The 13035-nt window shown below is 43.8% G+C and overlaps 1 protein-coding gene across 1 annotated transcript in view; it reads left to right on the forward strand.

Moving 5' to 3' along the window:
- Nucleotides 1-1218: 1218 nt before the first annotated feature.
- The window catches only part of crfa4 (cytokine receptor family, class I receptor 4), a 47988-nt gene continuing 36171 nt past the window's right edge, over nucleotides 1219-13035 (forward strand). The window contains exon 1 of the mRNA XM_079615356.1: nucleotides 1219-1427. The gene's annotated coding sequence lies outside the window, so the exon portion shown is untranslated. The remainder of the gene's footprint in view (nucleotides 1428-13035) is intronic.

Genomic DNA, 13035 nt, shown 5'->3' on the forward strand with positions numbered 1-13035 from the left:
GTAAATCACAGCGTCTAAACAAGACTGAGGCGTGAATTATGAGTTATGAATCATTTCTCTGGACTTCTGCGCTGTGCTGGGATGAGTCTCTGAAGTTCATCAGAGGAACGTCCATCACTTCAGGATAAACTGAGCTGTGCATCTCCGCTCGTGTGTGTGTGTGTGTGTGTGTGTGTGTGTGTGTGCTCACATGTTCACATCAATAACACTAATGGAGGATCTTGAGTGCTCAATAATCACCCGAAGCTTCAGAACGCTTTCATAAGTTCAGCTCTTTCTGCTCCACAATGCCTTCAGAAAAACATATTTCCAGCAGTTTTCTGGAAGGCTGTTTATCTCGATTCGCTCCGATTATATAATACAATCCATTTGATTCAGTTCCTCGTGTGTCCTCAGAGTATTAGAGGACAGGTATTGATCAACAATACTCAGTGAGTACAGTTACGGTGGCTAGCTGTCATGCTTTATGCTTTCTATATTTCTTGGGGTTGGTTTATTTATGTCATATACTCAGTCAGATTATACTCTAGACAACCAGCATTCAGTTCATGAAGTAACACACACACAATGAAAAAATAGTTCAAATAAACGAGTTGTGTAAAAACACCGTAAAGAAACGGGTTAAAGGCCTTTCTCCGGTGAACACTCAATCTTTATATCTGTATACTGTAAAAAAGTATTGTTGGTTTAACTTAAAAAAGTAGCCTAAGTTACCTGGGTGCCTTAACATTCTGAGTTCATTGAAATTAAACAATTGAGTTGGTTTAATCTATAGAAACTCAAAGTATTATTTTATCTGAACCACATTAATTATGTTGATTTGACAAAAGATAAAAAGTTGTGATAATAAATAATTAAAATACTGCTTTACAGTGACTCTTGACTGAATGTAAGAATATGATTTCAGAACAGAATTCACAAACGTAAGAGTAAGACTGTAAGAATTAGAAAACAATATGTTTGACACTGCTAGAGAAAACAATAATGAAGCTTGATTTCTGTTTGGTTCCTGAGATGTGACAACTAGCCCCGGTGTCACGTGTTAAACGCGTTAGTGCGGAATCATGATTTTACTCGAACTTTCCTCTGCGCTTTTAGCTCGTGTAGTCTAAATACACACGAGGACCTGCCGTGAAACGCGTCGCGTCGCGTCTGCGTGACAGATGAGTCTCGCGTCGTAACATCATCATCGCTGCGGACACGCGCGCGCGCCGGGATGATGACGCGCGCTCAGGAGGAGCGATCAGATGTGCGGCTCAGAAGCGCCTCGGATCTGGACCAGCAACACCGGATTCCCCGATCTTCTGAAGTCCAGAGCCAGCTCCAGAACCGGAACCGGGCATCAGTGTCGCTCGCGGTTCGCATGAAGAATCGAGGATTACTGGATTCTAGGCAAACCAGGAACGTGTTCCAGGATCTATAAGAAGGTAGGCGCTCTTTCCTAGAAAGGAGCTTTAACCTTTGGAGAAAGCTGAGGCGCTTTATGAACTTGGTGACAAAATGTCTGCGTTTATTTGTTTGGACTGATTCTCGTATTTTGATGTTCGATACTTTTTGTTGCGGTTGAGCGGTTGTCAGTGGACATTCATGATATTCCTTTCGTGTGTTATTGCGTTATAATGCAGAATACAAGATCTTACGCGCGTTTCCTCTGAGATCTGATCATGTCGCTCGATTACTCTCGTTATGTCATCTTTCAAAGTTGCGTGAACATTTAGAGGATTTGTAAATTATATAAAATATAATATGTGTTACCAGGCACAGTGTGTGCTACTGAAATAATACATATAGGGTTATATAATAACATAAACCCATCTTGTTTATTGTTGACGGTTGTTTGGACAGATCTGAACGGCTTCGGTCGATCTCTCTTTATATTTTTGTATGTTTTTGTTTATTGAAAGAATGCGTCATCAGATATCATACGAATGAACGTAGGCTATTTAATATGTCATCGAAGTTTGATAAGTGATTATTCAAACCGCGAAAACTCGTAGATCGTGTGTTTTATCGGTCGTGCATTAACGTCAACAGGTTTGTGTGTGTGTGTGTGTGTGTGTGTGTGTGTGTGTGTGAGGGTTTGGTTTAGATGCAGGCGAGTAGCCTACAATCATCGACTGTGAAAAGTCCTCAGTAATAAAGGTGTGTGTGTGTGTGTGTGTGTGAAACTGTTGTGTTAATCGAATCTCGCTCTCTGTCTTTGCGCTTCCGTCCAGTTTCTTAGGAGCAACAACCGACACGCAAACCTCACAACTGACACACTTATCAGGAGAGTGTGTGAGAGTGTGTGTTACACGACTGTCAGGGATCGTTGCGTGATCAGGACACACACACGCGTTTGAGTGACACAGATAGCGCCAATCACAAACACACACCTTGTCATGAGTCTCACACACACACACACACACACACACACACACACACACACACACACATACACACACACTTAACCTCTCCCCATTCATGCATAACTCGTTGCTTGAGTGACTGGGTTTTAAAGTCGACTTGCAATCCAAATACACTTCATTCTATATTTTCTCCCGTAATTAGAAAAATGTATAAATAAATAAATGTATAAATACATAAATATATAAATAAATGTATAAATACATAAATAAATACATATAGAAATGCATAAATAAATAAATACATACAGAAATAGCCATTTATATTACCAAAATGTATTTATTTTCACTATTATTTATGCATTTTTAGTTCTTCATAGAATTTTCCTTTCCGGCTGATTTCTCCATTCCTGTGATATTTCCACACAGCTGATATTATATAAGAGAAAGATTTGATCATCATTATGAGCTCTGTTGCCTTCCTCCGGTTTACAAACACTGTGAAAAAATCGAATTAGTAGCTGCTATATTTGACAAAAGCATCTTTTTAATTAATGGCCATTTCAGAAGGAGCAGATATTGTACCTAAATAACTTTATGCGAGTAATATTTACATCGTGAATAATCTGTGGATTCTGACAGCAAATTTGTCATTTGATGAAGTCTTAAAACATATGAATGACAGTGGTTTGCACAAGTGCCCTTCATTTTGCTTGTTATTATTATTATTATTTTAACCACCTGTAAAAATATGAGACAAAACGTGGAAGCGATCGTGCACAGAGTCTACTGTGTCGTATATCGAGAGAAGCGCTTCTGGGGCAAGAACACATGTGGGCGGGGCTTGATTGTGTCTGTGGGGAATGATTGGATGGGTGTGGTTTGCTATTGGCTGATGTCATGTGAGTGACAGGTTATAGCCCCGCCCTCGTCACCAGAGATGTGGGAAGTTATTTTGATTCAAGATTACCAGGAACATGCCAAACTATAAGGGTGATGATGTGCACCGATAAATCATTTAGAATGAAATATTTCATAAAAAACAAGAATTGTGATTTAGATTTCATGGTGACGTTAAGGAACGAGCTGCGGTGAGGAGAAACTGTGATGCAGAGCAGAAGACGGCTGTGTCCTCCAGCTCGTCTTAGATGATCGTCACACAAACAAACGAGGTTCGCTGTCAGAGACGAGTTTCAACATGATCATGTGACACACGCCTTAACATTGAGCGTGTAAATATGATAATGTGTAATTAAAGCTTGAATCCGCTTTAGCCGTGTTTTACAGCGGGTTCAGAACAGCTGTGGGGCGATGTTAGCTACGGCGCGGAGGGAAACCCTAAAACCCCCACAGCGCTTCTAAACCCGCTGTAAAACACGGACAAAGCGGCTTGTTGCTTTTATAAAACGGTTACTCCATAAAAATATTAATTTTAATATTTATTTTATTCATAAAATAAACACCAGCAACCAAAATATAACGTTATTAAGGCGAGACACTACAGGTGAATAGGGTAGAATTGTAAATAATAGATATCACCATGACACTTCCTCAGTTGATTACTTACACAAGTTCATACAAAAAATTTATTACAAGTTTTTGAAATTTGTATGCTTAATTATGCAAATTATATACATTATCTCATTAAATATGCGCAATTTTGCATATATTTTAGGTAGATAGATCTGAACATATGATAAAGCCAGGTGCAAAATTATTTTTTCATTTTGATTACACACAAGATGTTCAGAGGGATTTCAGGATATATGCTTTCATTACCTAGGAAATCTAAATATTCTGTCCATAGCCTTAAAAAATTGATTTTCGCCATATTTTTTTGATTAAAATGTCACATAAATCAGGCCAGGAATGATTCATTAACAAATCTCTCTGAACATATCTTCAGAATACTGCTAAGTGTATAACTGGAGAGTTTGGTGCACATCGGCTGAGATGTGTCACTGGAGAATGACAAACTCACTTTGAGAAAAAGGCATTTAAAGATTTGTAATGTAAAAATTCATACTTTTTTAGTGGAAACAACTATTTACTGACACAATATCTCATCAGATCATTAGCAACAACAATACACACCACCTAAATCACATCAAAACTTATAAACACAGCATTTATGGCCTTTACCTGAGCAGAAAAACAGTCAAAAAATCAATATTTGGATCCGACAGCATTGTACAGGAGAGAGAGCTTTCCAGACGTGTGTGTGATTAAAGGAAGAACACAGAGATCGCGGAGCAGCGGATGATTTAGAACGCCAACTTTAGTTGAATTTCGGAGAAATCTACAGACGCAAATAGACAGTGTAGTAAAATAAAGACCTAAATGTGTATTTTGGACTTTTTTTCACCACAAGTCTGAAAGAAGATGTTATTGAAGACAAATATCCCAAAATCTCAAAATTGACCAGTGAAAAAACCCGATGTTTTTGCCGGCCGCGTCTCGCCTTAACACATGTATTCCTCCGCCAAGCAATGTAGTTCCAAAGAGGTTGCCAAGCAACACGTGCAGCAACACAGAATCACACACGGCAGTTGCGCAGTAATCCGGTTGTGACGTATCCTCTCGTTGATAACACTGTAGCCGGGTCCGGCCGAGCTTCACCGCTGCAGTGTGTGTCCGGCGGAAGAAGGACGTGATGGTAAATAAAGGAACAGGTTCCGCTCTTGTTATTGGATCTGGACGGTCGGAGCGCTGGGACCCGGAGGAGGCCGGACACACCAGACGTCACTGTTTACAGTAATCCGGAGAACACACTCTGCACTGTACACCTGTGTTTACAGCACACACACACAACGAGACACTATCATAGTGAAAACACTCAATGTTTGCAAATGGTTACATATTTGTTGTCAAATGAACATGATTGGTAGTTGATAGCAGTGATTCAGTGATTCAGTGATGATGTGATTCAGTGATTCAGTGATTCAGTGATGATGTGATTCAGTGATGATGTGATTCAGTGATTCAGTGATGATGTGATTTAGTGATTCAGTGATGATGTGATTCAGTGATTCAGTGATTCAGTGATTCAGTGATTCAGTGATGATGTGATGATGTGATGATGTGATTCAGTGATTCAGTGATGATGTGATTCAGTGATTCAGTGATGATGTGATTCAGTGATTCAGTGATTCAGTGATGATGTGATGATGTGATGATGTGATTCAGTGATTCAGTGATGATGTGATTCAGTGATTCAGTGATGATGTGATGATGTGATTCAGTGATTCAGTGATGATGTGATTTAGTGATTCAGTGATGATGTGATTCAGTGATTCAGTGATTCAGTGATGATGTGATGATGTGATTCAGTGATTCAGTGATGATGTGATTCAGTGATTCAGTGATGATGTGATTCAGTGATTCAGTGATTCAGTGATGATGTGATGATGTGATTCAGTGATGATGTGATGATGTGATGATGGCATTTCTACGGAAGATTAATTCTGCCACATCAGAAAAGAAGATCAAGCAGTGTTTCAGCTTATGCCACAGTTTATGCTGCCATGGAAACAGACAGAGCTTCTCTGATTGGTGGATCTCTCTTCAGGATTATGGGTAGTTTAGTTCTTCACAGAGATCTTGTTGGATACCGTATTTCAGTGAGTGTGTGTGTGTGTGTGTGTGTGTGTGTGTGTGAGTGAGTGAGTGAGTGAGTGAGTGAGTGAGTGAGTGAGTGAGTGAGTGTGAGAGTGAGTGAGTGTGAGAGTGAGTGAGTGAGTGAGTGTGTGAGTGAGTGAGTGTGTGTGAGAGTGAGTGTGTGAGTGAGTGAGTGTGAGAGTGAGTGAGTGTGAGAGTGAGTGAGTGAGTGAGTGAGTGAGTGAGTGAGTGAGTGTGAGAGTGAGTGTGTGAGTGAGTGAGTGAGTGAGTGAGTGAGTGAGTGAGTGAGTGAGTGAGTGAGTGAGTGTGAGAGTGAGTGAGTGTGAGAGTGAGTGAGTGAGTGAGTGTGTGAGTGAGTGAGTGTGAGAGTGAGTGTGTGAGTGAGTGAGTGAGTGAGTGAGTGAGTGAGTGAGTGAGTGAGTGAGTGAGTGAGTGAGTGAGTGAGTGTGAGAGTGAGTGAGTGAGTGTGAGAGTGAGTGAGTGAGAGAGTGTGTGATTTAGTGAGTGTGAGAGTGAGTGAGTGAGTGAGTGAGTGAGTGTGTGAGTGAGTGAGTGTGTGTGTACAAAGTGTACAGCTTTCCTGTAGCTCAGTGGTAAGAGCATTGCGTTAACAACGCAAGTGTGTGGGTTCGATCCCAGGGGATTGCACATACCTGTGTAAAAATGTATAGGATAATGCAATGTAAGTCGCTTTGGATAAAAGCGTCTGCCAAATGCATAAATGTAAATGTAAATGTGTGAGTGAGTGAGTGAGTGAGTGAGTGAGTGAGTGAGTGAGTGAGTGAGTGAGTGAGTGAGTGAGTGAGTGAGTGAGTGAGTGAGTGAGTGTGTGAGTGAGTGAGTGAGTGAGTGAGTGAGTGAGTGAGTGAGTGAGTGAGTGAGTGAGTGAGTGAGTGAGTGAGTGAGTGAGTGAGTGAGTGAGTGAGTGAGTGTGTGAGTGAGTGAGTGAGTGAGTGAGTGAGTGTGTGAGTGAGTGAGTGAGTGAGTGAGTGAGTGAGTGAGTGAGTAAGTGAGTAAGTGAGTGAGTGAGTGAGTGTGTGTGTGTGAGTGAGTGAGAGTGTGTGAGTGAGTGTGTGTGTGAGTGAGTGAGTGAGTGAGTGAGTGAGTGAGTGAGTGTGTGAGTGAGTGAGTGAGTGAGTGAGTGAGTGAGTGAGTGAGTGTGTGAGTGAGTGAGTGAGTGAGTGAGTGAGTGAGTGTGTGAGTGAGTGAGTGAGTGAGTGAGTGAGTGTGTGTGTGAGTGAGTGAGTGAGTGAGTGAGTGAGTGTGTGTGTGAGTGAGTGAGTGAGTGAGTGAGTGAGTGAGTGAGTGAGTGAGTGAGTGAGTGAGTGAGTGTGTGAGTGAGTGAGTGAGTGAGTGTGTGAGTGAGTGAGTGAGTAAGTGAGTAAGTGAGTGAGTGAGTGAGTGTGTGTGTGTGAGTGAGTGAGAGTGTGTGAGTGAGTGTGTGTGTGTGTGTGTGTGTGTTTTCAACCGTGACAACGGTTCACGGTTGAACTACAGTGTGAGTGAGTGAGTGTGTGTGTGAGTGAGTGTGTGTGAGTGTGTGTTTGAGTGAGTGTGTGTGTGTGTGTGTGTGTGTTCAACCGTGACACTATCATTAGTTTCTGAGATCTTCATTAGCCATCGTCTCTGTTGATCAAGTGTCCAGTGGGACAGTAAAGGTCAGTTTGTTTTCCTCATTTCCTCACTGTCCAGTTCTGCTAACCCCACTGCGCAAAAATGTCCATCTCAGTCTGTAACTCTCGTAGTGAATTAGTGGTGTCCATGATCACAGTGTTCTCAGAATATTTAGTGTGTATTATACCTGGGTTATTGCTCCTACAGTCATTAGTGTGTAGTGTATACAGAACCGGGGAGATTACAGAGCCTTGTGGGGCTCCGGTGGATATTATCTTAGACGACTGAGGTGACTGGTGACTCGGACCCTCTGGTGTCTATCTGTCAGAAAAGACCGGATCCATAGAATAACGTGCGGGTTCACGTCCATTTTGAGCAATTTTTGTCCCATCAGGTGAGGTTGCACTGTATTAAAAGTGTCATATAATGTGCACATGTAAATGGGACTTTATAGCTTTAAGGGCATTCTGTTATGTACGCAGAAAGGGGTGTGGCCCTAGGAGACTCGGGCGGTTGCGCGGGGACTAGTGTGTGAGCTCTTGCCTGTATGCTAACTGCTGCACGAGTGTAACAATACAAAGTATTCATTGAACCCTGAGATTTGTTGTGGACATTTGAATTATTTACATGGTGTCAGAAGCGTTTGACGGACACACCACTTCTCTGAAAAAATGGCCAAGTTTCATCCACCGGAAAGTTTCGCTTTTGATCGTCCAAATGAATGGGCTGACTGAAAGCAACGTTCCCTGCGATTTCGGCTGGCCACTAAACTGAGCAAAGAGGACGGCGAAGTGCAGGTCAGTTCGCTGATTTATGCCATGGGGCCTGAGGCTGAGAACATTTTCAAGTCTTTCACATTTGAGACGGAGGGGGATGATAAGAAGATTGACGTTGTGTTGGGAAAATACGACGCATACTTCTATCCTAAACGCAACGTGATTCACGAGCGCGCCTGTTTTCACCAGCGATCGCAGCGGCCTGGTGAGAAAGCTGAAATGTTTATCAGAGCCCTTTATGAGTTATCAGAACACTGCGACTTTGGTGTAAATAGAGACGAACACATCCGCGACCGCATTGTTGTGGGCATTATGGACAAGGATTTGTCACGCAAATTACAGCTAATGGCTGATCTTACACTTTCCCAAACGATCACAACTGTTCGCCAGTCTGAGGAGGTTGCACTCCAAGTTCACCAGCAGGGGGAGTCACATGCAGCATTACAGGAAATCCGCGAGAGAGGATTAGGCAGAGGGAAGCCCAAGTGGGTAAAAAGAGAGAAAACGATCAAGGAAACTCAAACTGTGGAAAATGTGGAAAATTGAAACACAGAGATCCGGAAAGGTGCCCAGCCAAGAACTCCACATGCAACAAGTGTAAGAAGGTGGGTCACTGGGAAAATAAATGTTACAGTAAATCAGTCAGAGAAGTGACAGAGACTGTTTCACAAACACCATACTTCCTGGGTGCAGTCACGAATGAAAACAGAAGTGATGAACGATGGACAATACAGTTTACAATTGGAGCAACACCGGTCAAATTTAAAATTGACACGGGTGCAGATGTAAACATTATGGGAGCAGAGGCGTTCAACAAACTAGTTCCAGACAAGAAATTGGAGACATCTAATATCACACTGTGCAGTCCAGGTGGTCAGTTGGACTGTTTAGGAAAGTTCCAAGCCAGCACAGCATATAAAGGAAAGCCATACTCTTTTCCAGTATATGTCATCAGTGGCCGAAACGCGAACAATCTGCTAGGCAGAGCCACCGCAATGACCATGGGGCTTGTGAAACGTGTCGATACAGCATTCGGTGAGCACGGAACACTCAAAACCGAACCTGTTAAAATCCGGTTAAGAGATAATGCTGAGCCATACACAGTGCACACTGCTCGGCGTGTCCCGTTGCCTCTACTTCAAAAAGTAAAAGAGGAATTAAAACGTATGGAGGAAAATGAGGTGATTGAGCCTGTGACTGAGCCCACTGACTGGTGTGCGCCTATGGTGCCAGTTCCAAGGAAAAATGGTAAGGTGCGCATCTGTGTTGATTTGAAGAGGTTAAACGAGGCTGTAAGGAGAGAGAGGTACGTCCTTCCAACTGCTGAGGAAATTACTGCTAAACTTAGTGGCGCAACCATGTTCACATCCCTGGATGCCGCCTCTGGGTTTTGGCAGATACCTCTACACCCTGAAAGCACCATATGCATTTAAAAGACTCCCATTCGGAATCACGAGTGCTCCGGAAATCTTCCAACGCAAAATGACAGAGACCCTCAATGGCCTGGTAGGCGTGGCTATCTTCATGGGTGATGTCCTCGTGTATGGAGATACTTCAGAGCAGCACGACCAACGTCTCAGCAAGGTGCTGGAAAGGATCGAGTCAGCCGGCCTGAAGTTAAACAAAGAAAAGTGTAAGTTTAGGCAGGACCAGCTTCACTTCTTGGGTCATGTCATTGACAAATCAGGTGTAAGACCCTCACCCGACCCTGAAAAAGTCAAGGCAATCCGCGAGCTCCCACCACCACAGAACGTGCAAGACCTAAAGCGTATTTTGGGCATGTTCAATTACTTGGGGAAATACATTGCAAATTTGTCTACAGTGTGTAACCCACTTTATGACCTGTTAAAGTCCAAGTCAGTATGGACATGGGACCACTCCCAACAGGAGGCATTCCAGCGGATTAAAGACATCCTGTCCACTTCTCCAGTCCTGAAGTTGTACGATGTGAACAGGCCTACCGCTGTCTCAGCAGACGCCAGCAGTTATGGCATAGGCGGAGTACTGTTGCAGCTACATGAAGGGGACTGGAAACCTGTGGCATACTGCTCACGTCGCCTGTCTGATGCCGAGACCAGATATGCGCAGATTGAGAAGGAGTGTTTGGCGAGCGTCTGGGCCTGTGAGAAATTTGAAAAGTACCTGTGTGGCCTTGAGAGCTTCAAATTGGTCACCGACCACACACCTCTTGTGCCGCTCATGAATCAGAAAGACCTGGACAACGTGCCAATACGGTGCCAAAGACTACTCATGAGACTAATTAGATTTAAACCGATGGCTGAATATGTACCAGGGAAGACCTTAACAGTGGCGGACACACTCTCACGGAGTCCACTACAGTGCCTGGAAATGGAGACTGACACTCACTCAGACGTAGCGTGCTATATAGCAGCCGTTGTAGATGCCCTGCCTGCAACCCCACGTAAGCTTGAGGCCATAAAGACAGCTACAGCAGCCGACTGTAACCTTCAACTGGTGTTGCAGTTCATAAAGTCAGGGTGGCCAGAGTACATAGGCCAGGTCCCAGTAGCAATCAGAGAGTATTTTCCCATGAAAGCTGAATTATCTGAGTGCAATGGGATTGTCATCAGAGGTAGTCGTATGGTAATCCCAGATGTGCTGAGAACAGACATCTTGGACCGAATACATGACGGACTCCAAGGTTTGACAAAGTGTAGAGAGCGCGCCCATGCATCCGTTTGGTGGCCCAGCATATCATCAGCAATCCAGCAAAAAGTCCAGTCCTGTCAGGTATGCCGTGAGATGAAACCCAGCCAGCGGAAAGAACCTCTCATCTCTACCACCCTTCCTGACCGGCCTTGGAAGAGACTTGCTATGGACCTGTGTGATCATAACAAACACACTTACCTTGTCGTGTCTGACTATTTTTCCCGGTTCCTGGAAATACTTTACCTGCCGACAACCACTGCCTCGCAGGTAATCTTGAAGCTGAAGACAGTGTTTGCAAGATTTGGCTGTCCAGACGAGGTCGTGTCTGACAATGGGCCTCAATTCTCATGTCAGGAATTTAAAGACTTTGCAAGAGAGTTTGACTTTATACACATCACCTCTAGTCCACACAACCCTCAAGGGAACGGACATGCAGAGAGAGGGGTTCAGACCGCTAAAAGAATCTTGACGCAGAAAGACCCTCTGCTTGCCCTTATGTGCTTTCGGTCAACGCCTTGCACCACCACAGGCGTGAGCCCGGCAGAGCTACTCATGGGCCGGAAGATAAAGACAACCCTTCCAACTCTGGAGGCAAATCTACAGCCCCGATGGCCAGATCTGGAAAGGGTCAGGACTAAGGATGCATTGGAAAAGGGGAAACAAGCATTCTACTTTAATCAGCGCCATGGAGCTTGGCCCTTGCCTTCTTTAAAGCCAGGTGATCCCATCCTTGTGAAGCTGGACCATCAGAAAGCCTGGAGAACACCTGCCGTTGTCACAGGAGACAGCACCACACCACGCTCCTTTGTTATTGAAACACATCAGGGAGCAACTTTGAGACGCAACCGGCGTCACTTGCAGCATGTTCCTCCGGCAGCTGGAGACACTCACTCTCTAGCTCCAGATGGACTACAGCAAGGTGCTGACACAATGCAGCCTGACCCCGCAGTCGTCGCTGACACTGCATCACCAACTCCTAGTGTCAAACCGCCAGAGATTCAGACCGGACTGTTCCATACCCGGTCTGGTAGACTGAGTAAACCTGTTGAAAGGATGAATATGTGAAGGTGCGGCTATTGTGTTCATCTTTGGAGCCATGCACTGTGGGGAGGGGAAAAGATGACTTAAAGGAAAAGTTTATTTACACTGAGAAGAGAGCTTATGTTCTAATGCTTGTTTATATATATTGCTCAGAGTAATGTTTGAGGAGTTAAGCGTACTTATATTAGTGCCTTACTGTCTAATCAGTGCAGTACTGTTCAAATGTTCAGTTATAGGAACAGTCAGGATATCTTCGTTAGCTTGTGTATCCTCAGAGAAAGAAACAAAACTTAAAAGGGGAGATGTCATATAATGTGCACATGTAAATGGGACTTTATAGCTTTAAGGGCATTCTGTTATGTACGCAGAAAGGGGTGTGGCCCTAGGAGACTAGTGTGTGAGCTCTTGCCTGTATGCTAACTGCTGCACGAGTGTAACAATACAAAGTATTCATTGAACCCTGAGATTTGTTGTGGACATTTGAATTATTTACAAAAAGCACTCGAGAAATCCACAAAGACCAGTCTAATGAATGACCTGGGCTTTTCAAGATGGGAAGAAGTGCCATGTGACAGTGTTAATATGACATCATCCACACCTCTGTGCCGTTTGACTGAACAGGGGTCACCGTACAAACTGACCTCCTCCGGAAACTGGGAAAAAATAATCCTTTCAAAGCCTTTCATTACCAGAGATGTTAATGCCACCGGCCGGTTGCAGGCGGGATCGCTGTTTTTGGCTATTGGGCAGATGACTGAAGATTTCCAGGTTGATGGAATTGAATGTTCTGAGAGAGCGGTTGGACAGATAACTGGATCTGGTCAGGTCCTGGTGCTTGGTTCGGTTTGGATTGGTTTGAGTGAGTGAGTGTGTGTGTGAGAGTGTGTGTGTGAGTGTGTGTGTGTGTGTGTGTGTGAGTGTGTGTGTGTGACTGTGTGTGTGTGTGTGTGTGTGTGTGTGTGTGTGTGTGA

This window comes from Phoxinus phoxinus (assembly GCF_949152265.1).
Source record: "Phoxinus phoxinus genome assembly, chromosome: 6".
NCBI lineage: Eukaryota > Metazoa > Chordata > Actinopteri > Cypriniformes > Leuciscidae > Phoxinus > Phoxinus phoxinus.